The sequence below is a fragment of the Cupressus sempervirens genome, chromosome 7 (assembly GCF_028749045.1).
Source record: "Cupressus sempervirens isolate cs-2001-9-10 chromosome 7, ASM2874904v1, whole genome shotgun sequence".
NCBI classification, from domain to species: Eukaryota; Viridiplantae; Streptophyta; class Pinopsida; order Cupressales; family Cupressaceae; genus Cupressus; species Cupressus sempervirens.
The window spans coordinates 857257372-857272387 of NC_143124.1; the positions used below are offsets into that span (position 1 = coordinate 857257372).

At 32.3% G+C, this 15016-nt stretch overlaps 1 pseudogene; it reads left to right on the plus strand.

Moving 5' to 3' along the window:
* The window catches only part of LOC149550147 (vacuolar protein sorting-associated protein 41 homolog pseudogene), a 55248-nt pseudogene extending 41081 nt beyond the window's left edge, over positions 1-14167 (plus strand).
* The last annotated feature ends 849 nt before the right edge of the window (positions 14168-15016 follow it).

A 15016-nucleotide genomic window follows, 5' to 3' on the forward strand; every position in this document is an offset into this window, starting at 1 on the left:
CCCCTTGTATCGCATATACTGGGAAGCTATAACATAACTTTTGATTCTCTATCAAATGTCTATAATTATTCCATGGCTCTTACTACTAACTGGTGAATTTAATGTGTGTGTCTGTGCATGCATGTTCTTATATTTTTTCTTGCTTTGCTATTCTCTCTTATTCATGACTATATATATTATGTAACTGATTGTTATTTCCTATTTCTCCCAATACGAATGGTTTAGATAAGAAAAATTGATACAATTTTCTCTTACAATCTTCAATCTTTGAGATTCATATAGCTTTTAATTCAACAAAAATTGACAATATCAAGTAGTTATTTTTACAAATAATTTAGATATCAATGTTCCATATATAACTCGTTGATTTAATGATATAAAATAATCCAATGTCTCTTATAATATTTCTCTATCTTGTATGCCACTGACTGTGTCTTATTAATCTACTCTATGTATCTTGGATCATTGTTGCTCAATTCCACCCAAAAATCTACTTGGTTGATGTTCTTATTCAAAGTCCTTTTTCTTTCAAGAGTAAGATGGTTGAATAAATTCCCCTAGTCTGCATTGTAACTAGAGATTCTAGAATACTTGTAATGCTTGGGACCAATACCTAAATCTCCAATAAAATGAGTTGTTCTCATCAGATGTCTCCTCTATCATGTATTAATTATTCTATTGTTCAATTAGTCTATCAAATAATAATGTTGTTTATTTTTGTGTTTCAATTATATAGTATTGATGTTTCTTTGTTCAATCTTCTTTTCTTTGTGTTAAAATTTGTTCAAACTTACAAGGTAGCAGGATCTTAGCTCTAATACCACTATAATGATCCAGGTTTGCTCATTCTCATAAATAAAAATATTTGCTAATTTTTTTATGGTCCCTCATGAGAGTAACTCTTCATTTATATTTTCCAATACGTCACATCCTAAAAAACATTCTTATTCGTAACCACCCCTTCATTATATATTAATATGGTAAGATTATTTTTAAATAAGTATATTACTATAAACTCATTAACAACAATAAATACTATTATATTTAGTTGGCTCATATCATTAGGTTGATATTATTAGTTATATTTTATTCATTTTTATTATTATTATAGCATGTAGTGCTATATTATTTACCATATTATGTATATAAAAGTTATTAGTATATTTGAGTATTATTTATTCATTTATTTATTATCATATGTATTAGGGGACTTATATAGAATAGCTTATATTAATTGTCTATAATTAATTATAATTATAATTATATTTAATGTTATAGTTTAATATTTATTTTTGTTATTGATATTACTTATTGATATTTTCTTATAATATTTATTAAGGTATTGGAAAATGGGGACATCACACATTACTAAACTCGAGTATTGCAGCTACACACTCCATCTTTGTTGAGGACACTCTTCTTTTTTGTAAAGATTTCATTGAGGAGATTCACCAAGTCAAAAAGGTTCTTATTCTTTATGAATCTACCTTGAATTAACAAGTCAATCCCCAAAAATCCTCAGTCTTCTTCTTCAATAGAAACCCCAAAGTCAAGGAGGTAATATTAAAATATATTAAGTCCAATGACGCATGTAATAATTAATAGAAACATAAGAGAGAAAGAACACAAAAATAAATATTAGAACTCCAAATTATTCTTTATTCATCTTCTCAATTCTCTTTTCCCTACAATGAGAGGAAATACAAATTTAAAGGCAAATCAAAAATTACCATTTTTGGCAGTTTTTTCATAAAACATTTTTTTGCCATTTTTGATAATTTTTAAAAATAACTCAAAAAAATATGATTTTTTTCGTGAAACTTCCTAAAACTGAGATAAGGTGAACTACCAACTAACATTCAAAATTGGAAGTAATATTTTGAGGTTATTAATAAAAATCAAGTTTCTAAAAACTAAGAAAAGTATTAAAAGCTTTAAAATAAAGTACTAAAAGATCATGCATCAGAAAGCCACTAAAAGCTCCTACATCAATCTCCTTTGGTTGAAAGAACGCAGCTCCTACAAGTTGTTTTTTGAATGTATATAGTTTATTTTTTGGAACTTTTCCTTCCATTGTGTCAAACAATGGTTTTATTGACTCAGAGGGATGCAAGTATATTCCTTCTTCCTAGTCTTCCAATTTTTTGACATTTTACCATTCATCTTTGCATCTGTCACTGGATACCTCTTCCTCTTATTTTTATTGATCCATCTTCTACTCAATATTTTCTCAGACTTTAAAATCCAAAATTCTATTTCTTCTGTATAAACCTCTGTACCATAATCATTTATGTATTTAACATATAATATATTAGCATATCCACCATTGTCACAATTAACATAATACCTTTGGGAACATTCATATGCCTCATTAAAAAAATCTGAAATGTCTTCATTAGAAATCTCATTATAAAAAACCATTTATGTTTGCTCATTCTAAACATAAGGCTGAAAATGACAAAAAGACTCTTGCATAGCTATGTTTATCTTGGCTTCTTCAATTCTTGATGTCAAAATAATCATTGGTATACTCACCATTTCATTTTTTGGATCTTCCTTTACCTTTTGTGTATTTTCTTTCCTTTTCTTCTTCTGATTAGGCCAAGTGATCTTCTTCTTGATAGGTAGGTACCATTTTCATATTTCTAATTATATTAGCTTTCTTAATTGTTGAAAACTTTGTTGTAATTCTCTTAAAATTTCTTTCAACTCTAATCATATCATCTCCTCCTTCTTCCTCTTCCTCTCTTTTTCTTTTCTTTTATTTTCTTCTTTCCTCTTCTGGAAATGCTTCATCAATAAATCCAACTCTTCAAACGAGTCCATCCTTTGCAACAACTAGATCTTTTCTCTTTTTTACCTTGAGTTTTGGAAACTAGTTACTCTTCTCAACCTGCATAAACATAAACTTATAACCACACAAATATAAAAATATTTGATGAAGGGTGCTCCCCTTAATACCATAAACCCATAATAGAAACAAAGAAATAACAATAATTACGAGAAAAAAATAGGGGCTTCTTATTATCGTCACAAATGTAGAATTATAGAATTCACAAGTACAATATGCTAACCCACATGGGCACCTTCATTACAATAATCTGCAAGACAATGTTGTGAATTATCACCCAAAGTTGTTCTAGACAATGTTTAGGTCTTTCTTAAATAGGCAATTTTATGTCACTCGAGAAGGTTCTAGACATGTAAACTTAATACTTAGGGCTAATAGACCCTAACAATACATATAGAGTAGGCCAAATACATCTTTGACATTTATTTTAGAGATTTTGGGTATCCCAACTTTGGAAGGCCATAAATCTCGAATAGTGGCTCTGATTGGCTATTATAACCACTTTTCAGAAATGCCAGCTCCTAATTTGTAGGCATTAGAACTACACAAGTGCCCTTCTATCGAGATTTTGGACCTCATCCAAGGCCTCTAAGACCTTCAAAATTGAGTTCAAATATTTTTCTCCAAAAAATTTCATCGAAAATTTGCAATAACTTCTCTAATATGTAAGATGGAGAAATGAGATTTTTTATGGTAGGCTTATAATTCTAAAATGAACCTTCATGTGAAAAATGAGAACATTCTAAGCTCATATGACAAACTTACTAAAAATAGCAAGTTCCCAAAAATAGTATCCCCCCTATCTACTAGTCCTTAATAAAATATAAAAGGCTAAAAATAAAAAATATTTTGGGTGATGCAAGATTTCTCTTACACTCAAGATACTCCTATATCAGACACCAGAGATAATTTGAGAAGTGACTCCATCATGTCTTAGGTGTTTAGAGGAAAACCAACATGGTTAACCTCTTCCCTTGCTAGCCATGATGAATCCTCTAATAGCCTCCCTTTCCATTTGACCAAGTATTCCTTATAAGTTTTGTTTCTTCTACTTTTGCCAACACAACTGTCCAATATCTCTTTAATCTCCTTTGTAGTTGAACTAGCTACTAGAATACTCCACTATGCTTCTGCAACTTCATCTCCATCACCTCCTTCATAATACTTTATCAAATCTGAAATATTAAATACTAGTAAAATATTCAATTCAACAAAAAACTACACTTCATAAGCATTTCCAAAATCATGCATTTTCACTATCTTACATGATCCAAACTTCTTCATCTTTAGCTTAGTATATGTACCCATTGGATAATGCACCTTTCTCAAATGAACCATAACTTCATCTCCAATCTGAAATTCCTTGTACCTCCTTTTCACATTTTCCTTAGCCATGTACTATGCATTCATCTTTATGATATACTTCCTCACCTCCTCATGGATGTTCTTTAAATGTTCAACAAATTATTTTTCTTCAGCACTACTTATCTCTCATGTATCCAACTACCTCAATTCAGAAGCATTTCTGGGACTACTCCCATATACAATCTGGAATGGTGATTTATCAGTACTCTTGTTGACAAAATTATTATATACAAATTCTGCCTATGGTAAAATCAAATCCCATCCTTTTGGTTTGTCTCCAACCAAACATCTCAAGAAATTTCCCAAACTACGATTTACAACTTTTTTCTATCCATTAGTCTATGGATGATGTGATGTATTAAACTTCAACCCTATCTTCAATTTCTTCAACAATGTATGCCAAAAATACCCAACAAAATTGGTATCTTGATTTGAAACTATACTCTTTGGCAAACTGTGTAATCTCACCACTTCTCTGAAAAACAACTTTGCCACATGAACATCACTAGTCTTCTTGCAAGGAACAAAATGTGTCATCTTTGAAAACCTATCAACCACCACAAAAATAGAATCATGCCCACATTGTGTCCTCAGTAATCCAAGAACAAAATCCATGCTGACATCCTTCCATTGACCTTTTTGGTACTAGTAATGGTTGATACAACCCTTTATTTGCTTCACTCCTTTTGCCATCTAATATACTCTACAACTCTATAGAAACTTCTTCACATCTTGTTGCAACTATGGCTAGTAATAATTCTCAGCAACCAAAAAAATGGTCTTATCTTTGCTAAAATGTCTACCCAATCCTCCACTATGCTTCTCCTTGATGAGATTTTCTCTCATTGAGCTTCTAGGAATGCATAATTTTCTTCCTTTAAATAACATACTATCCTGGATCATGAAATCCAACCACTTTATCCTATCAAGTGTAACAGGTTTTGTACAAGCCTTCCATGCTTCACCAAAATTAGGATCATCTAGATACAAAGTACTAAGTTCCTTGAACCCAACCACCTCTATCTGCATTTCTTTCAACAAAATTTGTCTTCTTCTAAGAGAATTTGCAACTATGTTAGACTTCCCATTCCTCTATTTCAAAACAAATGTATAACTCTACAAAAATTCAATCCACTTCAAATGTGTTCAGTTCAATTTCCCTTGACTATTTAAATATTGCAAATCTTGATTATTAGTATACAAAACAAACTCCTTAGGAAGAAGATAGTGTCTCCACTTCAATTCTTGAACTATAGCATAAAATTCCTAATCATAAACAAAATATTTTATTTTTGCATCATTCAACTTCTCATTAAAATAAGCAACAGGTCTACCTTCTTGACTCAAAATAGCTCCTATTGCAATAGCATTAGCAACATAGTCTACTTGAAACACCTTGTTAAAATCAAGAAGTGATAAAATATACTATTTAGTATCTTTTTATTTCAATAGATTAAAACTCTTATTTGCTCCTACAATCCACTTAAATTCTTTCCTATCCTTTCTCATTGTTTCAGTCAACAGTCCACAAATACTGCTAAAACCTCTTATGAACTTTTTGTAAAAACTAGCTAGTCCATGAAAAGATCTTACATCTATCACACTCTTTGGAGTAGGCCATTCAAGAACAACCTGTACTTTCTTTGGGTCCATTTCCAAACCTTCTACTAAGACTACAAATCCTAGGTACACCAACTCCTTCTTTACAAAATTGCACTTCTTCAGGTTTATCAGCAACTTTTCTTTCCTTAACTTATCAAACACCTTGTGAATATGAATCAAATTCTCCTCCAATGTCTTACTAAAGATCAAAATATCATCTAGGTAAACAATGACAAACTTACCCAGAAACTCCTTCAATAGTAAGTACCTCATTCATGAGTTGCATGAAAGTGTTTGGTGCATTGGTTAGCCCAAAAGGCATGACTAACCACTCATACAGTCTTTCCCTTGTCTTGAAAAAAGTCTTTGACTCCTCACCTTCTCTACTGCAAATATGATGGTACCCACTCTTCATATCTATCTTTGTAAAATACTCAACTTCACTCAAACAGTCCATAATATCATCCATCCTTGGCAATGGAAATCTATACTTGATTGTGATCTTGTTGATAGTATGTGAATCTATGCACATCCTCCATTCTCAATTCTTCTTTGGTGCTAGTATGGCTAGTACAAAAAATGGACTCTGACTCTCTCAAATCAACCCCTTTTGCAATAACTCATGAACATGTCTGTTCAATTCTTCACATTTTGTTGGTGTCATTATGTGTACTTCCTTGTTTGGAAAACTAGCTCCTAGAACCAAATCCATCTGGTTACTAATCTTCCTCATTGGGGGTAATCCATCAATTACATTATCTAATACAATATTAGAAAAACCCTCCCAACATATTTGCAACTTCTACAGGTACCTCCTCTACTTATTTTTTACTGTCTTTTGAAATTATAGAAAAACATGTATGCTCACACTTCATACCTTTGAGAAACTCTTTTTCATCAACAAAACATATTTGGTAGCACTACATACCTTTTCTTCTTTATCCTTCAATAGTTGTAACTTATGCTTCACTCCATCCTTGGTTAGAGTGTAGGTATTTGCTTGCCCATCACGTATAGCATGCCTATCAAACTACCATGGCCTACTTAGAAACATATGACATATGTCCATAGGTATGATATCACATAGTACTTCATCTTGGTAGCTCCCAATCTTGAACTTTACTAAGCACTTCTTATTGATCATGACCTTGTGTTCATCTTGCACCCAAGAAATACGGTATGGATGCAGGATTTTCTATGTCTTCAACTTCATCTTTGTGACCATATTTTCTTATACCAAATTTTTAGTGCTTCCCCCATCAATGATAACATCACAACACTTATCTTCATATCTTCACCTTGTGTGAAACAAGCTCCTTTGATCAGGTTCATTCTCACTATGTAGCAGGACTCATCTATTAACTAGGACTTCTCCTCTTTTGGCATCTTCACAATGTGATGATCTGGAATCTTCATCAACATGACAACTTTGATATGGTCTTTTATTCTTTGATATGTCCTTCCTCAACACTAGAAACATTCAAATGCTCTATGCCCTTCTTCTCCATAGCGAAACAATTCCCATAGAAGCCTCCTCTTCTAGATCCTTTCCCTCTACCTCTTCCTCTCTAATCTCAATTTTTTTTATCATGTAGATGATTGGAATTATTTCCCCTCTAGTTCTGACTACTAATTTTAGCCCCATAATTGTTCTTCTAATCATCATTATGGCCTCCATAAGATCATATGCTAGATCTTCCATCACAACCTCTTCCACTATTCTTGCTGTCAAACTTCTTGCTCAGCTTCTCTTCAACTCTTAGGGTAAAATAGTTTGCCTCCTCAGTACTATTCATTTGAACTAGATTCATCTCATCTTGAATACTTGGCCTTAACCCATTAAGATAATGGGTCACTTTCTCATCAGCTTTTGCATGGCCAGTTCTAATGAGAACTCGGTAGAACTCTTTGATATATTCTTGAACAAATTTTCCCACTTACTTCAACCCTTGCATTTTCTTCAACAAATCAAACTCATAATCCATGGGAATGAATTATCACTTTAGTTTAGCTATCATCTGATCCCATCTAGTGATTTTTTCCTTTCGCCTTCTATTTCACTCCAACTAAATATCATGCCACCAAATCTTTGCATGTCCCTTCACTATTGCCTTCACAAACTTGACCCTATTAGGATCCTCAATATCATCATACTCAAAGTATTCATCCAATTCATTAATCTAATTGATTAGCTCATCCAAGTTAAGATTTCCCAAAAATGTGGGAACCTCAAACTTATGTCTTTTTCCAATCTTGGAGATGGCCCTAAAAAGCCTCTTTTCCTCTAGGTTTAGAACTGCCTCTACTTTAGTATTTTCTTCTTCTTTGTCCACATCCTCACTTTCATCTCTTACATCAAGATTTATTCATCTATGCATTTGTTCTTTGAATGCTTGCATTTGTCTTTGGAGGACTCTAAAACCCTTAGGTGTAACACCTACAACTCTTCTGCCACTCTCTCTTCGTAGAGGCATTTTTTCACTTTCACTAAAACCCTAGTGCAAACTGCCTCACAATCAAAGATCTGTCTACATGCTTAGCACAAACCATAGTCCTAGTGTGAAATACCTCATAGTCAGCTATCTATCTATAGATTTGATACCACTTGATGAAGGGTGCTTCCTTGATACCATAAACCCATAACAAAAACAAAGAAACAATTACAATTGGGAGAACAAAATAGGAGCTTCTTATTATTGTCATAAATATAGAACTATAGAATTCACAAGTACAATATGCTAACCCACATGGACACCTTCATTATAGTAATATACAAGACAATGTTGTGAACTATCACCCTAAGTTGTTCTAGACAATGTTTGGATCTTTTTGAAATGGGCAATTTTATGTCACCCAGGAAGGTTGTAGAAATTCAAACTTAATACCTAGGGTTGGCAAACCCTAACAATACATATAGAACTGACCAAACACATCTTTGACATTTATTTTAGAGATTTTGGGTAGCCCAACTTTGGAAGGCCGTAACTCTCAAACTATTGCTCCAATTGGCTTACTATAACCACTTTTTAGAAACGTAAACTCCTGATCTATAGGCTTAACACCATGCAGGCATCCTTCTTTCAAGTTTTGGGACCTCATCTAGGGCCTCTAAGGCCTTCAAAATTGGGTTCAAAGATTTTTCTCCAAAAGTTTCCACCAAAAATCCACAATAACTTCTATGATACCTAAGTTGCAGTAATGAGATTTTTATGGGAGGCTTATGATTCTAAAATAAACCTTCATATAGAAAATGAGAATATTCTGAACTCGTATGACTAACTTACTTAAAAAAGAACGTTTTGAGAAATAGTAACACCCTATGTACTTGTCCTTATTAAAATAGAAAAGGCTGAAAATAAAAATATTTTTGGCTGATGCAAGATTTGTCTTACACATAGGATGCTTGTGCATCAATATTATTTTCTCAGACCTTCTGAGCTCTAATACCTTTTTTTTGAGGTAATTTTTGCTATATTAAGCCAAAATTCCTCAAATAACTAATAGAAACATAAGAGAGAAATAACACAAAAATAAATATTAGAACACAAAATCCTTCTTTATTATCCTTCCAAATTCTCTTCCCATACAATGAGAGGAAATACAAAACCAAAATTACCATTTTTGGTAGTTTTTTCATAAAACTCTTTTCTTTGTCATTTTTGGTAATTTTTTAAAACAACTCAAAAAAAATTTAAAAAATTCATGAAGCTTCCTAAAACTAAGATAAGATGAACTGCCAACTAACATTTTAAATTGAAAGTAATATTTCGAGGTTATTAATAAAAATCAACTTTTAAAAAACTAAGAATAACATTAAAAGCTTTTAAAAATTACTAAAATCTTCTATATAAGAAAGCCACTAAAATCTCTTGCATCATTCTCCTCTGGTTGAAATAATGTAACTCCTACAAGTTATTTTTGATTGTTTATAGTTTCGTTTCTGAAACTTTTCCTTCCATTGTATCAAACATTGATTTTATTGACTTAGAGGAATGCAAGTTTGTTCATTCTTCCTAGTCTTCCAATTTTTTGGCATTTTATCATTAAGCTTTGCAACTATCACTAGATCCCTCTTCCTCTTATTTTTCATAACTCATATTCTACTCAACATATTCTCGACCTTTAAAAACCAAAATTTCATTTCTTCTATATAAACCTTTATACCATAATCATTTATTTCTTCAACATTTAATATATCAACATATTGATCATTACCATAATTAACATAATACCTTTGGAAACACTCATATACCTCATTAACAAAAAAATCATAAATATCTTCATTAGAAATCTCATTATGAATAGCCATTTCTATTTGTTCATTTTGAACATAAGGTTGAAAATGACAAAATGACTCTTTTGCGGCTATGTTTATCTTGGATTCTTCAATTCTTCATGTCAAAAAGGTCATTAGTATACTCACCATTTCATTTTTTAGCTCTTCCTTTAATTTTTGTCTCTTCTTTCCTTTTCTTCTTCTGAATAATCTTTTGAATAGGCCATGTGATCTTCTTCTTGACTGGTAGGTACCATTTTTGCATTTCTAATTCCATTAGCTTTCTTAATTGTTGAAAACTCTATTGTAATTTTCTTAACATTTCTTTCAACTCTAATCACCTCATATATTCCTCCTTCCTCTTCCTCTCTTTCTATTTTCCTTTCTTTTCTTCTTTCCTCTTATGCAAATACTTCATCAATAAATCTAGTTGTTCAAACGAGTCCATCCTTTGACACAACTAGATCTTTACTCTTCTCTACCTTAATTTTTGGAAACTAGTTCCTCTTCTCAACTTGCATAAACATAAACTCATAACCACACAAATACAAAAATGTTATTTTCCCATACCTTCTAAGCTCTGATACGAGATATTGCAGCCAAAATTGCTCAAGTAATTAACAAAAATATAAGAGAGAAAAAACACAAAAATAAATATTAGAACTCCAAATTCTTCCTTATTATTCTTCACAATCCTCCTCCTCCCACAATGAGAGAAATTACAATGTTAAATACAAATCCAAAATTACCATTTTTGGCATTTTCTCATAAAGCTATTTTTTGCCATTTTTTGTAACTTTTTTAAAATAACTCAAAAAAAGCTAAAAATATTCATGAAGCTTCTTAAAACTAAGATAAGATGAACTACGAATTAACATTCAAAATTAGAAGTAATATTTCAAGGTTATTAATAAAAAATAACTTTCTAAAAAAAAAATTAAAAAAATATTTAAAGCTTTAAAAAACTACTAAAAGGTCCTACATCAAATGCTAAATTGCCCAACTCATATTTAGGAATTCCGCTATTTTATGGATCTAATAAGAAGCAATAGTGCTCTAGAATTATTTCAAGGTTAAATTCAAGAACCCCGAGCTAGAAATTTAGATGGTTATCATTTGTTGCGAGATTAACTCTGATAAAATTAGTACTTGCATCCATCCTGAATTATTTCTTTTTTGTTTTAAAGGCCCCTAAATCAATCATAAAATAGATTCAAAAGTTTATTAGAAACTTTCTTTGGAACAACAATTTGGATGGTAAAAAATTGATTCCATTAATCTCTCTATCAAGGATGGCTCTTAATAAGTATTGTGAGGGATCGATCCTTCATGATATTGCAAAAAGAAATCTAGCATTTGGTGCTAAATTGGTGTGGAAACTATACAGTAAACTAGATTTTCCCTTGTGTAAAATGATGAATGTTAAGTATTTAGATTCCATGGACCACACTAGAGTGTTCACAGTTATCAATCCTCCAAAAAGGGTATGAAATATGGGAGTTCATGATGCCTTCTTGTTGCCTAATTAAAAACTACATAACATGGGAATTGCATAATGGTGAGGATGTGTTGTTCTGGCTAGATTCTTAGAATGGATTTGTTCCATTAACTCATGAAAACCAATTCCTTAAAATTCATGAATTAGTTTGTGAAATCTAAGGCGGTAAATTAGTTCATTATATTGATCATGTGGATATTATTTTAGGTAAGGTTTATTGGAAGGATCATGATCTCCTTCCTGTTGATCATGTCTCTAAATATTTATTCAAAAGAACCTTGAATAAGATAACTATTTTCCTTTTTGCACAATTTGATAAAGTTGTTTGGCTCTCTTCTAAATCTAGCCAATATTTAGTCAGAGTTGGTTATCAAGCTCTCCAAGCTCATAATCACCAACTTGGTCTGCAAAGGGCCTATAAGTTTTGTTGGTGTTGCCCCACTTTTTGTCCTTCACCCATGCTGTCAAAGTGGAAGATTTTTTAAAAATTTATGTATTTCAAGTGATAATTGGAATTTGGAGAAACATTTCAATATTAACTTATGCTTTAATTCTAATTCTTTAGAAGAGTCTTCCAAAATAACTAAAGTGATCACCTAGGGATGATATAATGTTTATCTCAATATCAAGAAGGTGATAGCATTGCATTTTCTGATTTGATATTAACTTCAAGAGCAGAATTTGGGGCAATTAGAGATTGAATTGTATTTAGTTTCTTTTGGAGATGAAGCAAATGAAATTGTGTATGTTTTGGCCCCACAACTCTACTAGAATTTATATTGTGACTTATTAGTTAATAGGGTTCACTATGAGTATAATGGAGATGCTCTAGTTATTCTAGCATATATACATGATAGGGAACATGGAGAAAATGAAGTTGGGAACACTATATCATCATGACAGGCATGTGCCCAAAGACTAGAGGTACATATAGTGACTTGGAAAAATGAAGATCTTGCAATAGATGAACTTCCAATAAATGGATTTGAGCATTTCAAGGCCAAAGATTATCTTCTCGCACATGCTTCTTTCTCAGGAAGTAGTGGTGCAGGAGGGCAGTGAGCTCCTGGGGAGGAACCCCTATACTATATAGTTTTCCCTAAAGGTGTAATCATTATGAAGCCTAGGGATACAGATGACCATATAGCTTGGCTTCTTCAACATTGACAGCATGGAAAAGCACTAGCTGCAATTGAAGCTGGAAAAGCCTGAATCGAACTTCTTGATGAGGTGGGTTCAAAATATCTTCATTTCTTGGAAAGGCAATATGCTAAAGCAGCTACTTCGTACCCAAAATTGTTGCATGGATTTGCAATGGCATGGCAGATATGGTGTTTGAATTTGCACGTGATCGGCAGTTACCCCTTTTGGTACCTTACATCCCCACCAATAATCCTCAACTACGAGATATTGTGTATGAAGCAGCTCTCATAGCTCTAGCCACAAATCCAACATTCTATAAACAACTATTGTCAATAAGTCAAACTTGGTCATCATCTATATATAACGCATCCATGGTCATTTATTCTATTGAACCACAGTTAAAATGAGCTCTACAACTCCCACATTGAGAGAGGCTCTAGCTGATTTGTATGTCATTGATAAACAACATGAGAAGACTTTTGCAATATATGCAGATCAAAGGAAGCCTGGAATATTTGAATTTATCAAGGAGGACAATCTATATGATTTTTTTTTACAAGGCAAGGCAGAAGCTCTAATGAATTTAGATTTGAAAAGAGTTGTAGTGTTACTTGTCTAGCAACGGAAGTTTATCCAACCATCTGATGTAGTTTCACAGTTGTTGGAATTTGGAAATAATAAGACACACAGATCATACCTACATGAATATTTACATGCACTCTTTGAGATAGATCCTAATTTAGGGAAAGAATTCCATGGCCTTCAAGTAGAGCTTTTTGCAGAATATGAGCCCAAATTGCTTCTCTCATTCCTCCGTAGTGGCCAATATTACTCCCCTGACAAGGCTTATGAGGTTTGTATCAGAAGAGGTCTTATAAAAGAGAAAGTATTTATTCTTGGGAGGATGGGAAATTCAAGGAAGGCTCTCACACTTATCATAAATAAATTGGAAGATATGGAACAGGCTATAAAGTTTGTCACAATGCAACATGATAATGATCTATGGGAGGATTTGATTAAGCAAAGCCTTGGCAATTCAAAAATGGTTGGAATGTTACCGGAGCACATAGTGGGTAATCTAGATCTACTTCATACTGTAAATATGGTACCAAATGGTTTGTATATCCCAAGGTTAAGGGATTGGCTTGTCAAGATTATCACAGATTATCACACAAAAACTTCACTTCGGCATGGTTGCAATGACATTCTAAAGGCTGACTATGTGAACCTGCTAGTGAAATATTATTATGAGGCTCATCATGGTATTTACATTAGAATTAGGGAAGATGAGTTTAATGCAAATAAGCATCAAGTTAGAGATGATAGAGGACTAAGAAATGGGAAGAGTACAGCAAAGAACTTAGAGTTTAAGGGCCACGGGGAGGTGTCAATTTTCAAGGTTATGATGAATTCTTTCTCTATTCATGGATAGAAGCTTGCAAGTGCTTGTTGAATATCTTCAATATTTGGTTGAGCAGTCATGGTATTATAGACTAGATTATATTAGTTCGATAAAGGTCTATTCAGTTCATTTTATTGAGCAAGGTTAGATGAAGGGATAAAGTCATATTAGTTCCTCTTTGTTGTAATTTTGTAGTCACTTGTCACATCCCCTTTTGAATTCTGGAAGTTGAAGTACTTTGTATTCCCATGAATGTTGTATGTTTGTAAACTCTATATATGCTATTGAAGAAGATAATAACAAGGGGAGGTCAGCAAGTTATTGGTGTAAAAGACTTGATATTGCAGAGCCGATAAAAGAGTGTTTTATGTCAATAATTTCATTTTCATTTAGTTAACATGTTGCTTCTATGCATCTTTCTTTTAAATATAAATTGTAGGAAGAAAGGAAGGATGTTTCATTCTTTTTGTAATAAGCATATGAATTAATCATAGTAGGATGTGCTTTGTGAGATTCAGGAAAAGTTCTTAATCATTCCATTTAAATTTTTGTAGATAGTTGCTAAGTTATGAATTCATAAGATTTGTGGATCCCATAGCTTGGTTTGTAGATTAGTAAGTATTTTCTTGCCTGAATTAAGCTCTAGTTAGACTTAGTTTGGTTAGCCTCTTCTGCTCTTAGGTTAAAACCATACCCCGAGTTAGATGTAGAAACAAAAACATAATTCCTTGAACATCATTCACATAGGGAGTTGTACCTACCAATTCAGAGAGAAGTTAGTAATTAGAGAATGGATTTTCAACTATTATAAATAGATATTGTTCATGATTCAGGCATTAAGAGTCATATTTTCATTGGAAACCCGAAAGGAAAAACCTG